The sequence below is a fragment of the Halichoerus grypus genome, chromosome 4 (assembly GCF_964656455.1).
Source record: "Halichoerus grypus chromosome 4, mHalGry1.hap1.1, whole genome shotgun sequence".
Classification (NCBI taxonomy): domain Eukaryota; kingdom Metazoa; phylum Chordata; class Mammalia; order Carnivora; family Phocidae; genus Halichoerus; species Halichoerus grypus.
In genome coordinates, this window is record NC_135715.1 from 67,570,328 (window position 1) to 67,583,424 (window position 13,097).

Below are 13,097 nucleotides of genomic sequence, written 5' to 3' on the forward strand. Positions count from 1 at the left end.
AATATATACCCAGAAATAGAATAGCTGAATTATATGATAGTCTTATTTTTTAATTTCTTGATGAACCTCCATACTGTTTTCTGGAGTGGCTGTACCAATTTACATTCCTGTCAACAATACATAAGAGTTCCCTTTTCTCCACATCTTTGCCAACACTTATCATCTCTTATTGATAGCAAACATGTTAACAGGTGTGAAGTAATAGCTCATTGTGGTTTGATTTGCATTTCTCTGATGATTAATGCATCTTTTCATGTACCTGTTGGCCACCCGAATGTCTTCAATGGAAACATGGCTATTCATTTCCCCTGCCCATTTTTTTAACGGGACTGTTTGTGGGGTTTTTTTTGTTATTGAGTTGTATGGGTTCTTTGTATATTTTGGATATTAACCCCTTATCAGGATATGATGTGCATCAAAGAAACAGATCTTAATGCGTGTGTAAGCACTCACTATGGTTAGCCCCATTGGGTTCAATGCAGAGGGAACAGGCAAAAATGCCCATCTCTCAGGCTTTCCTAGGAAGGGATTTGACTGCATATGTTACAAGCTGCTGCCCTAGTGTCTGGCCTCTAATTAACATGCATTTAGGTGCTCACCGTGGTCCTCCCAAAAGCACCAGAGAGCTGATGGGCATTTCCCCACCTTATCCCTCTGGCTCACTTCAACAGTAAAACCAAGTTTCCAGTATCTCTTTGGAAGAAGACTGTCACAAGTATCTTTCTGGAAGGAGAATGTTCACACATCTAGTGCCCAAAACTTTATGTCTGCCACCGAAGGGATGGACCCCCAAATCACCTAGCTCTGATAGCCAACAGGGCTTGCATTCATGGATCCCACAGGTCTACAGCAAAGAAGCAGTTTTTAAACAGGTATAGGAGCAACCCCCACAGCAGTATACCTGGCCTCAGCACAGAGGTAACAGAAAAAAATCACCCATATCTCAGTTTCTCCCTGGAAGGAGTTTAACTGCATGTTTCTCCAGCGGCTGCCTGAGGGTCCAGCTTCTAAGCACCATGTATCAAGGTGATGACTGTGATCCTCGTCTTTGAAACACAAATGACTCTTGGTATACCCTCAACCATTGGGAAGCACTAAGAACAAAGACAGTGGAATGTAAAATCACAAAGGTTTGAGGGGCAACCAGAAGCTCAGGCTAGGCAGATTGATGAGGATCTACTCCTACATGAGACCAGCCTGTCAAGACTGGAGAGGTGACTATTTTACTTAACACACAGAAACCAACACACAGAGTCAAGGAAAATGAAGAAATGGGAATATGTTTCAAAAAAAGAACAAGATAAATCTCCAGAAACAGATCTTAATGAAATCAAGATAAGTACTTTATCTGATAATGAGTTCAAAATAACAGTCATAACAATGCTCAGTAAGGTCAGGAGAGCAATAAATGTATAAAGTAAGAATTTCAGCAAAGAGAAGATATTAAAAAGTACTAAACGAAGATACCTAGGAATAAATCTAACCAAAGAGGCAAAGAATCCGTACTCAGAAAACTAGAAAATACTCATGAAAGAAATTGAGGAAGACACAAAGAAATGGAAAAACATTCCATGCTCATGGATTGGAAGAACAAATATTGTGAAGATGTCAATGCTACCTAGAGCGATCTACACATTCAATGCAATCCCTATCAAAATACCATCCACTTTTTTCAAAGAAATGGAACAAATAATCCTAAAATTTGTCTGGAACCAGAAAAGACCCCGAATAGTAAGAGGAATGTTGAAAAAGAAAAGCAAAGCTGGTGGCATCACAATTCCAGACTTCAAGCTCTATTACAAAGCTGTAGTCATCAAGACAGTATGGTACTGGCACAAAAACAGACACATAGATCAATGGAACAGAATAGAGAGCCCAGAAATGGACCCTCAACTCTATGGTCAACTAATCTTCGACAAAGCAGGAAAGAATGTCCAATGGAAAAAAGACAGTCTCTTCAACAAATGGTATTGGGAAAATTGGACAGCCACATGCAGAAGAATGAAACTGGACCATTTCCTTACACCACACACAAAAAGAGATGAAGAGTTTTCCAATGAAAAGCTGAAAGAGTTCAATAGCACTGGACCAGGCTTATGAGAAATGTTAAAGGGAGCTCCTCAAGCTGAAATGAAAGGACTAATTAGTAACATGAAAACATATGAAAATACACAGCATGCTGGTAAAGGTAAATATATATGTTAGGCTACCAAATAAATCTTAATAAACTTGAGAAGACTAAAATCATACCAAGTAGCTTTTCTTATGACAGTGGTATAAAACTAGAAATAAATTGCAGGAAGAAAACTGGAAAATACACAAATACACACTCTGGAACATCCAATGGCTCAAGAAAGAAAGCCAAACAGAAGTTTAAAAAAATCTTGGGAGAAATGAAAATGGAAAAACAACATACCAAAACTTAAGGGATGCAGCAAAAGCAGTTCCAAGAGGGAAGTTTATACTGATAAATGCCTACCTGCATTAGGAAAAAAGGAAGATCTTAACATAACTTTACACCTCAAAGTACTAGAAAAAGAAGAACAAACTAAGCCCAGAGTTAGCAAAAGGAAGGAAATAAAGATCAGAGCAGATATAAATTAAATAGATACCAGGAAAACAACAGAAAAGATCAATGAAACTAAAAGCTGATTTTTAAAAATTTATTTTTTTAGAGAGAGAGAGGGAATGTGTGAGTGTGTGCACCCAAGTGGTGGGGAGGGACAGAATCACAAGTAGGCTCCATGCCTAAGGAGAGACAGAATCTCAAGCAGGCTCCATGTCTAGTGCAGAGACTGACATGGAGCTCAATCTCACGACCCTGAGGTCATGACCTGAACTGAAATCAAGAATCGGATGCTTAACTGACCAAGCCACCCAGGACCCCCTAAAAGCTGATTTTTTGAAAAGATAAAATTGACGAATTTAGCTAGACTAACAGTTGTGACTTTTAAAATTAACATTTACTAAGTAGAGCCCCTGGATATTGGATGGTAAACCTGGGTCAACAAAAGACCACAAGGGAATTGAAATGGAGAAGTTTGTTGCTCAGAGACTGTGGAAGAAGTACACAGCATGCCTTGAGGGGCCACATGGGGAGGTCAAGACAGTTGCAGGCAGAGAGAGTGGCAGGACTTGGGACACATGCCTTTATGAGAGTCCGAGGGTGGAGTGCTTTGGGATTCTTGATCTAAAGCCAGATAGGCCAATTCATATAAAAAAGAATGGGGTTTTGGCAAGCTTTATGGGGGAGCTTATCACAAGGATAATAACAAGGTAATAAATGCATATTTTAAGGAGCATGTGAAGGAAAAGGCTTGTGAGGTGGAGGAGATCTGTATCACAAGGACCATTGGGGGAGTCATATCAGGAACTCACCTTTATTTGTGACTCTGTGAACTATTATCTAGGGCAAAACAAATAGCCCCAGCCTCACTTTTTCAGGGGCTAATGTCAGTTTAAGACCCCTGCAGTCCACCTGGCCAAACAAAATGGATGCCCATGTAGCAATACCATGGTGTAGCTTATCTAACCATTTAACATTAACTTAGAAAAAAGAAGACTTAAATAAACAAAATCAGAAATGAAAGAGGAAACATCAAAGCGATAACTCAGAAGTACTAAAGATTATAAGAAACTACTATGAACAATTACATACTATATGTAACAAATTACATAACCTATAAGAAATGAATAAATTCCTAGAAATATACAACCTACCAAGACTAAATGATGAAGAAATAGAAAATCTGAACAATCTAATAATGAATAAGAGATTGAATTAGTAATCAAAAACTTCTCAACAAAGAGAAGCCCAGGACCAGATGTCTTCAATGGTGAATTATGCCAAAAATTTAAAGAATTAATACCAATTCTTCTTAAACTCATCCAAAAATTAGGAGAGGAAGGAGTACTTCCAAACTCATTTTACAAGGCCAGCATTATGTGATACAAAAGCCAGATAAAGACACTATATGAAAAGAAAATTAGAGGCCAATATCCTTGATGAACATAGAAGCAAAAATCCTCAACAAAATATTAGTAAACCAAACTCAACAATACATTAAAAGGATCATACACCATGATTAAATGGGATTTATCCCTGGGATGCAAGGATGGTATAATACATGCAAAATAATAAATATGATACATCACATTAACAAAATGAAGGATAAAAATCATATGATAATCTCAATAGGTACATAAAAATTATTTGACAAAATTCAACATCTTTTTGATAAAAACTCTCAACTGTAGATGGACGTACTTCAACACAATAAAGTCCATACATGACTAGCCTGTGGCTAACATTGTACTCTCTAGTGAAAAACTGAAAGATTTTCTTCTAAGATCAGGAGCAAGACAAAGATGTACACTCTCAGCAGTTTTATTCAACATAGTACTAGAAGTCCTAGCCAGAGCAATTAGGCAAGAAAAAAAACAAAATGGAAAGGCATCCAAATTGGAAAGTGAGAAGTAAAATTTGCAGATGACATGATCTTATATATAGAAAACCCTAAAGACTCCACCAAAAACAACAACAAAACAAAAAACCCTGTTAGAATTAATACACAAATTCAGTAAAGTTGCAGGATATAAAATCAATATGCAAAAGTCAGTTGCATTTCTATACACTAACAATGGACTATCAGAGAAATTAAGAAAATAATCCCATTTACAATAGCTTCAAAAAGAATAAAATACTTGGGAATAAATTTAACCAGGGAGATAAAAGATCTGGATGCTGAAAACTATAAAACATTGGTGAAAGAAATTAAAGGAGACAAAAATAAATGAAAAGATATCCCATGTTTATGTATTAGAAAGATTAATATCATCAAAATGTCCATACTACCCAAAGCAATTTACAGATTTAATACAATTTCTATCAAAATTCCAATGGCATTTTTCACGGAAATAGAAAAAATAATTCCAAAATTTGTTTAGGACCACAAAAGATCTCAAATAGCCAAAGCAATCTTGAGAAAGAACAAAGCTGGAGGCATCACATTTCTTGATCAAACTACATGATAAAGCTATAGTAATTAAAACAGTATGGTATTAGCATAAACACAAACACATAGATCAATGGACCAGAATGGAAAGCCCAGAAATAAACCCATGTGTATATGGTCAATTAATTTTAACAAAGGAACTAACTATATACAATGGGGAAAGGAAAGTCTCTTCAGTAAGTGGTGCTAGGAAAACTGTATCCTGTTTTCTGTTATCCAGAAGTAGAGTATTCCTATGACCTTTTCATAAGCTAAATGGCATAAGTCAAAGAAGCAATTACCATTAATTTATATGAAAAAAAAATCAAGTATTCCCAGACCCCAAAAATAACTTCTCTTAAGCTTTTCTGATACCTTAGGACACATCTTGCTAATGGATGCACAAAATAAGTGAAGATAAAACACAGATGCTCATAGATAGACACAGATCAAAGCTATGGCCGTTTGATGCTGACATGCTGAGTGTAGTTCTGGGGAAGGAGCTCGGCGGGGCCATCCTCGCTGCTCAGGCTATGAGCTGCATCTACAAGGGATTGCTGCAAAACAAATACTGAACTCAACTTTTGCTTTTCACCTTTTTTTCATAAAGGCAAAAATCCTCTTTGGATTTTTTTTTTTTTTTTTTGGTTAGTGAAAACAAGTACTAATGTAGATCTTTTGTAAAAGTGAAGTGGCATAATGTGAACTTTTGAAAAACAGGGGACACCTGCATCTCCATGCTAAAGAATAAAACTAGACACCTATCCTACACCATACACAATAATCAACTCAAGATGGATTAAAGACTTGAAAGTAAGACTAAAACCATAAAACTCTTAGAGAAAACATCAGAGGTAAGCTCCTTAACATCAGCATTTGGCAATAAGTTTTTGGATTTGACAGCAAAAGCAAAAGCAACAAAAGCAAAAATAAACAAGTGGTACTACATCAACCGAAAATATTTCTATACAGCAAAGGAAACTATAAACAAAATTAAAAAGTAATCATGGAGAGGAAGAGAATATGTGCAAACAACGTATCTGATAATGGGTTAATATTCAAAATATACAAAGTTTGGGGCGCCTGGGTGGCTCAGTCGTTAAGCGTCTGCCTTCGGCTCAGGTCATGATCCCAGGGTCCTGGGATCGAGCCCCGCATCGGGCTCCCTGCTCCGCGGGAAGCGTGCTTCTCCCTCTCCCACTCCCCCTGCTTGTGTTCCCTCTCTCACTGCGTCTCTCTCTGTCAAATAAATAAATAAAATTTTAAAAAATATATATACAAAGAGTTCATGCAACTCAATAGCAAAAATAAAGAAATAAAAATGAGCAAAGAACCTGAATAGACTTACTACAGTGAAGACATATAAATAGCAAACAGGTACAGGAAGAGGTAATCAACATCACTAATCATCAGGGAAATGCAAATCAAAATCACAATATTACCTCACACCTGTTAGATTGTCTATTATCAAAAAAGACAAGAGAAAACAAATGATCTGCCCCCAGGTCATTGCAGCTTAGGTAATATTACATTGATAAGGAGATTCGCCCAATTTACAGAACCATAGAGATAATAAAATAGATGTTTTAAGCTACTATGTCTGGGGGTGGTTAGCCATGCAGTCATGAATAACAATAACCTACATTGCTTTTCTTTTATTTCTTTGTATTCATCAATTTCTCAAATAGTCATAGAATCTTTTAGTCAAAACAAATTTAATTCAGTTGAAGTCTTGTTTTATTTTCTATTTTTAATTTTATTTTGAAATTTACAGTGGAGGCTCTCTCCAGTTAGTACCGAAGCTATGGTAAAAGAGTAATTTCCATGCATTCTACTCCCTGGTCTCTTGAGCCCTGGTGGCAGTATGTGTTGCTGCTGTCATTGGTTACCATGAAACTGCTCAGAGCAAAGTGAATTACCTTCACTCCCTCTGCTGCATTTGTGAAAGCAACATGAGGTTTGAGGGTGGCCAATTTATGGTGACTGTCAGCTGTACACTCATTACTGACCAAAACATTCCCATAGATGGTAGTAGGAAACATAAATGTTTAGAAAGCTTGGATTATGGCAGAGGGCAGTAACTACTGTAATAAGGAACATTATTTTGAACAAATGCAAACTAAAAATCCTTAATAGAATGAAATTGAAAAAAAATTAGCAATACATTTGGGAAAACATAATCTTCGTAAAAATATATATCTAAACCAAATTTTCTTCCAAAGACTTGCCTTATCACTGTAATTTCACTGCATTTATAATGTACATGTTACTTCTCCTAGTCATTAGTTTTCTATTTACTAATGCATTCAACCAGTACTTACTAAGTTCCTTACCTGTGCCAAGCATGGATATGCTAGGTTGTAGAAATAAAAAAGTGAGTGAGAGAGTATTAGTTTAGTAAGACAAGTAGACAAAAAATCAAAATTCAATTTAAGTACTAAACTAAGAGTAAAATAAAGGATACTTTATAATAAAGGCAGCCTGAGAGGCTAAGGGAAATTCCCTGGGATGAAATGACTCAGACTGCAGCCAAGTCTTGAAAGATCAAAGGCTTTGCCTACCCATTTTGGTCTTTGGTCCACAGTCTCCTTGCCAGGGTTCATCGGGCAGGGCAAATATTTATTGAGCATGTTTGCAGGGCTCTGGCCTTGGTCCCTGGTGAGTCAGCACCCCTCTCTCTCAATAAGGATGAGTCCTGACCCACAAAGAGGGATTCTACACCCAGTCAGAGCTCATCCAGTGGCTCAGGAAGGGTTGTACCGGTCAGACCTTGAGGACTGAGTATTCCTGACTTTAGTTTTATCTATTAACCAAGAAGAGAATTATTTAGTCAACTTTGTTTTATACACATCTCCAACCCTGCACCCCAACATCTCTCTTTTATTGAGCAAGTCAATAAACCTTTTCTTTCCCTCAACAAAATGTAGCTACTTATCATAAGCCCTATTGGACCTTTTGCTTTTACTTTCAGTATTTCAGTCTTGAGATAAGACTGGTAGCATTGCATCTGGTTGCTTTTTATATTACTGGAACAATATTTTTTATCTCTCCCCTGTGTGGGTTCTGTCTTTTTTCACTCATCAGATTCTTAGAATGCTAATGATCTCATGGATGCTACACCAGCCCTATCCAAAAAAAATCGGCCATGTAAGGTCATCAGCCATGGTCACCATCATGAAGTAGGGAGGTGAGGATCCCCAATTTCACCACAGAAGTACCAGGCAGCCTCTTCTTTAAGTCCCATCTTGACTGCTAAACATGCTGAAAGTTTCTCTAGAGGCCAATTTCCCTGGATTATTCATTTTCTGGCAGGATAAGACTCAAGATCATCTAGTCTGTAAGTCCCAAATTGGCAGCCTGCAGGGCAAATTTAATCAGCAGATAGATTTTGCTTGGTATTCATGGTATTCATTAAACATTTTGAGTAAGGAGGTTTACAAAACTTAAGAGTTCACATAAAAATTTGAACTTCTAGCTTCTTTTTAAAAGTCAGAAGATTTGACATAATTCATCCCATAACAAATTAGGAATAGTTATTGTGGAATAATAGCTACTTCCAAAATAGAGACCTGTGTTTTCCACCTCACCTTAGCCCACCCAGTGAACTGCACTTTGAGTCTTTGTATTTATTTTTCCATTCCTGAACTACTAGTCCAACTCCTTCATTTGACAGGAAATGAAACTGAGATCCAGAGAGACCTCAAGATTTTCCTAGGTTTAGAGCTCGTTGTATAACGAGATCCAGAACTTGAACATGGGTCTCTTTGCCGCACTGTCTACTTCAAGGTGTCTTTCTCTCTTATTTGTGCCCAGAAGCAACTGCTCACCATTGACTGCTCAGGCTGGAGTCCTAATAAGGGCTGCAGAAAGGCCAAATGACATCAAACTCTAAGCCAAGAGTAATCATGGCTCACGTTTTACCCTATGGATTTTGAAGAGGTTTGATTATTTTGACGTATTTTTTTTTTTTCGCCCAGTACCTCTTTTCTTTTCTGTGGCACATTGGAGCAGGTGGATGTGAAAGTAAAAGCAAATGTTTTTCTGGTCCTTGTACATCTATGTCCCACGAGGGGACACGTACTTGCTCTTCACAATGACTTGTAGCTAGCTTGATGTGGAAAAGCCCACTTGAGAGATTATGTCAATGTCACAGATGGATTTTATGACACAGATGCAGTAGATTTTCATTTGGGGCCTGGTTAGCACACATTATTGTACACTCATAATTGTGAACTTCCTTCCGATAAAACATCCTGTCAGTTCTTAAGGAGTAGATGCTTTTCTAAGAGGTGAGATGGAGCTTTAACTACAGAGCCCTCCTTCACACCAGCCAGGAGCAGAGTAGAGTTCTGAGAGATAAGCTTTTCCTCTTATCTCAACATATTGGTGAGTTGTTACAAGTCTTACTTGTTCCCTGGGAAGCTAACAGAAAAATAATTCTATTTTTAATGAATGAGAGGCCCATCCCAACAAAAGCATGGAAACTACAGATTGGCTAGAGCCCATTTTTTATAACCTTTTCCTTCCCCCAAGACTTGGCCAGGACCTCACAATGAGGTGCTTTGTGAGCCTCACGCCAAGGTTGATTTGGCACCTCTGTCACAGAGAGCATGTGCAGACTGTGACAGGCTCCCAGGGAAGCCACTTCCCACATGAACTCTTCTGGCTCCCTCATTGGTGTTCCGGAAGAGGAGGTTTGTTCCTCCCGGTGAGCTGGGTGCTATGACAGATTAGACTTTTATGCGAGAAAATAAATCCTGCACATTTGATGTACTGCTTTAGACTCAAAGACCTCTTGGGACCTGGGACTGTAAGGTAAGCAGCGCTCTGCCACAATTCTTGAACTTTGAAACTGTGAATGTAATTTGAGGACGTTCCTTGAAACTCTTTGTTGTTTAATGTGAAACTTTAACATGCTGCCTTTCCTGCTGCCTTTAAGAATAACAGCTCACTGTCAAACATGCACACACAGCTTTGGTTTAAAAAGACAAAAAAAAAAAAAAAAGAGCCATTGCTTAAAAAAAGAAAAAATTCTTCCATAATGAAATAGTCACGTCGATTTGTTGTACTTTTCAACTTGTGTGGAAGTGTCCAGGATGGGCTGGGTTTTCTCTCTGGTTTCAGAGTAATCAGTGTCCTTTAAAACGGGATCGAATTATCTTTGCCACTTGAAAATGGGTGTGTGTGCAGGATTAATTCTGTAGAGAGAAAAGCCCTGTGGAATTGTAACCAAATGTCAGTCCAGGTCTGTGGGTCTTTATCACAAGTGTGGCTGGGTGCTTGCTAAGGCACGGGAGGGAGTTAGAGGGGGTTAGGGCAACCCTTGTTGCCACAATTTTGTTAGCACTGCTCTGCAAGACCTGGGAAATCTGCTGCGGTCAGGTGTTGCTGTGTGTAGACCAGTTCCCTGTGATTGTGGCAAATTAAGTTGGGACGCTGGAAGTTATTACAGTGTGCAGACTAAGAGCCAGTGGTTTGTCAGACAGAAAATGATGCAGAACAAGTTCAACAGTACATAATGCAGTTATGTGTCCAATGTTAATGAAACCCAATCTTTTTGGAGAAATTTACAGGAACTTTTAGTGTTTTGGTTCAAGTTTGATCAGACCCCAAGGCCTTGCTTTTAGCTCTGTAAATAATCTATATCTAAGAGGGCATCACTGTAAAATATTTCTCTGTTGTAGGGAGAAATGATGCTAAACCTTCTTTCTGTGTTCTGGAGACCATTCAGGAAAAGACCTCCACTATATTTACACCGTTTCTTTTCTCTTAAATCTTTGTCCAGATGTTTCTCCTACTTTCCTACTTGCCTTTATCTCTTCCCTGGGGACTAAGATACTGTGGGCATCTTAAACTTCCCCTGAGGTCCCTAAGCCCCTTCCTGTGCCCTCCTCAGGGACAGCACCAATGAGCATCCACACAAAGCATTCAGATTCTTGCTCATTATTGTCTTTCTCATTCTGGATAGTGGTTTACATTGATCTATCAGCCCCCAAGGCACAGTCCTGTGATACAGATTGCCTCCTGATGCAACAGGCTGAGGTGAGGCCCAGAGGGGCTAGGGCACCCCACCTGAAGTCTGAAGGAGTGGGGGGGGGGGCTGGCCTAGATGCCATCTCCCTTCCCCCAGGCTTTCTCCCTTCCAGGACTAAGCTGCCTCACCTGGCTCCAGGTATTTCCACGAGCCTACCCTTTGAACCACATTACTGATTAGCTGCACACAGTTTAGGCGAGGTACTCATTCACTCCAAGGATCAGAATGTTGAAGCTACCTTTGGTCTGGAGGGAAGAAAATTTCCCCGCCAGGCATGCAATGTGGGGGTCTCTGGAACCAAGAGGGGCTATCTGAGGATTTTTCTCCTCCTCTTGTTGCTCTGTTTCTTGCTAGTCTCGGCACACGTTTTTAAAACAGTTCAAGCAAAAAAGGTGAAGATTCCTAAGGAAATGAGGCTGAGGTTGTTTACTTTGTGCAGCCAGGACACCCAGGATGCTAGTCTCAGAGGGATAAGCAGTGGGCTTGGATTAGCATTCCAGTGTGCGTTGCCTCACAGAGTTATTTTTAACTTGACAACATTTCTACACATTTGCAATCCAAATACCCCGTACGTGAGAATAAATATTTAGGCAGTGTGTTAGCTTCATTAACCAGTCACTACATCACAGCCATTCTTCGTAATTCTTTTTCTTGTTCTAATAAAATTAAAAGAACAAAAAAGGAGGTGGGGGAAGAAAACGGCGGAAACAGGTAAAATATATTGCCTTTGGCAGTTCAGGAAAAAATAACCTAATCAGAGACCAGAAAAAAAATTTTTTTTTCAAGATTTCTCTCTTTCTTTTATCAAAGATGACATTTCTCCATTGAAAGATTCACTCAGGTTCTTGTGTTTTTCATCTTTGACAGCCCTGGGTCTTTTCCTCATAGTTATGCTCAGACTCTGACAGGAATGCTTACAGGGCAGTTCCCAAAAGGTAGACAAAGGCACCAGAATTATAGGCACTAGGAATAAGAATTCTCTGTCACTCTAACAACCAAACCCTGACGAAATCACCGCCATTCTAGAACTCACATATAAAGAATGTCTCATTTGTCTCTAGAGCTAATAGTTTCCTTTATTTTTGTTATTCTTACTTTTCATTTTTTACTGAATAAATGAAAGCCTGAAGGAATAGGAAATTAGCTGCGATGATTTCACATCCCATCTGAAGCAAGTTCCTTTAGTCATTCTACAGGCTTTCACTGAGATTCCACGGGCGTGCAAGTCTATTGAACAAATAGACTTGCTCTATCCAATGGTACACAAAAAGAGATGTAATTTTTTTATTTTATTTTATTTTATTTTAAGCAAACCCGAGGAAGGCTAAGGCAACAACTTAAAAGTTAATGATCCTGACTGGATCCTTTTACAGAGAAAATGGAAAATAATTTAAATATTTTGTTTTATGTAATATGGTACATTACGCAAAATCATATAAAGTACAACCTATCACCTATTTGCCTGGAAGCCACACTTAGAAGGATTAAGAAGGGTTCGCTGGCAACTCACAGGAGCTTTTGGTGACTCCTATACACCTTCCCTCTCAAACAGCCAAAAGTATAGACCAGGAGGGAAGAGCAGGGCCAAGCAGCAATTGTGGCCCCTGGAGTCACACTGATTTTTAAAATAACAGTAATAACAGGCAGGTGGGTCAAGGGAAAATAGCATGGGAAAACTATGGGTGGGAGAAATTAAATGTATGTGATATTCTTGAATTCCTACTGTAGAGACATGGGAGGGTGGAGAAATTGAGCAATTTCCTTGGAACAGGTCAGTATAAAGTACTTGGAACAGAGTGCTTGGATAGCCTCCTCACTGAGTTTATCAACATTTCTTTTCTTTTTTTTTTTTTTAAGATTTTATTTATTTATTTGAGACAGAGAATGAGATAGAGAGAGAGCATGAGAGCGGGGAGGGTTAGAGGGAGAAGCAGACTCCCTGCTGAGCAGGGAGCCCGATGCGGGACTTAATCCCGGGACTCCAGGATCATGACCTGAGCCAAAGGCAGTCGCTTAACCAACTGAGCCACCCAGGCACCTTCAACATTTATTTTCAAGTAAGAGGTTAT

The 13,097-nt window shown here is 38.8% G+C and overlaps 1 protein-coding gene across 5 annotated transcripts in view; it reads left to right on the top strand.

Moving 5' to 3' along the window:
- Positions 1-9,634: 9,634 nt before the first annotated feature.
- Positions 9,635-13,097, top strand: part of STARD13 (StAR related lipid transfer domain containing 13) — a 508,432-nt gene continuing 504,969 nt past the window's right edge. For 4 of the 5 annotated variants that reach the window (XM_078070466.1, XM_078070463.1, XM_078070464.1 and 1 more), the window contains exon 1: positions 9,635-9,809. The gene's annotated coding sequence lies outside the window, so the exon portion shown is untranslated. Of the gene's footprint in view, positions 9,810-11,427; positions 11,740-13,097 lie in introns of those variants that run through there. The other variant, XM_078070467.1, reaches the window with a different exon arrangement.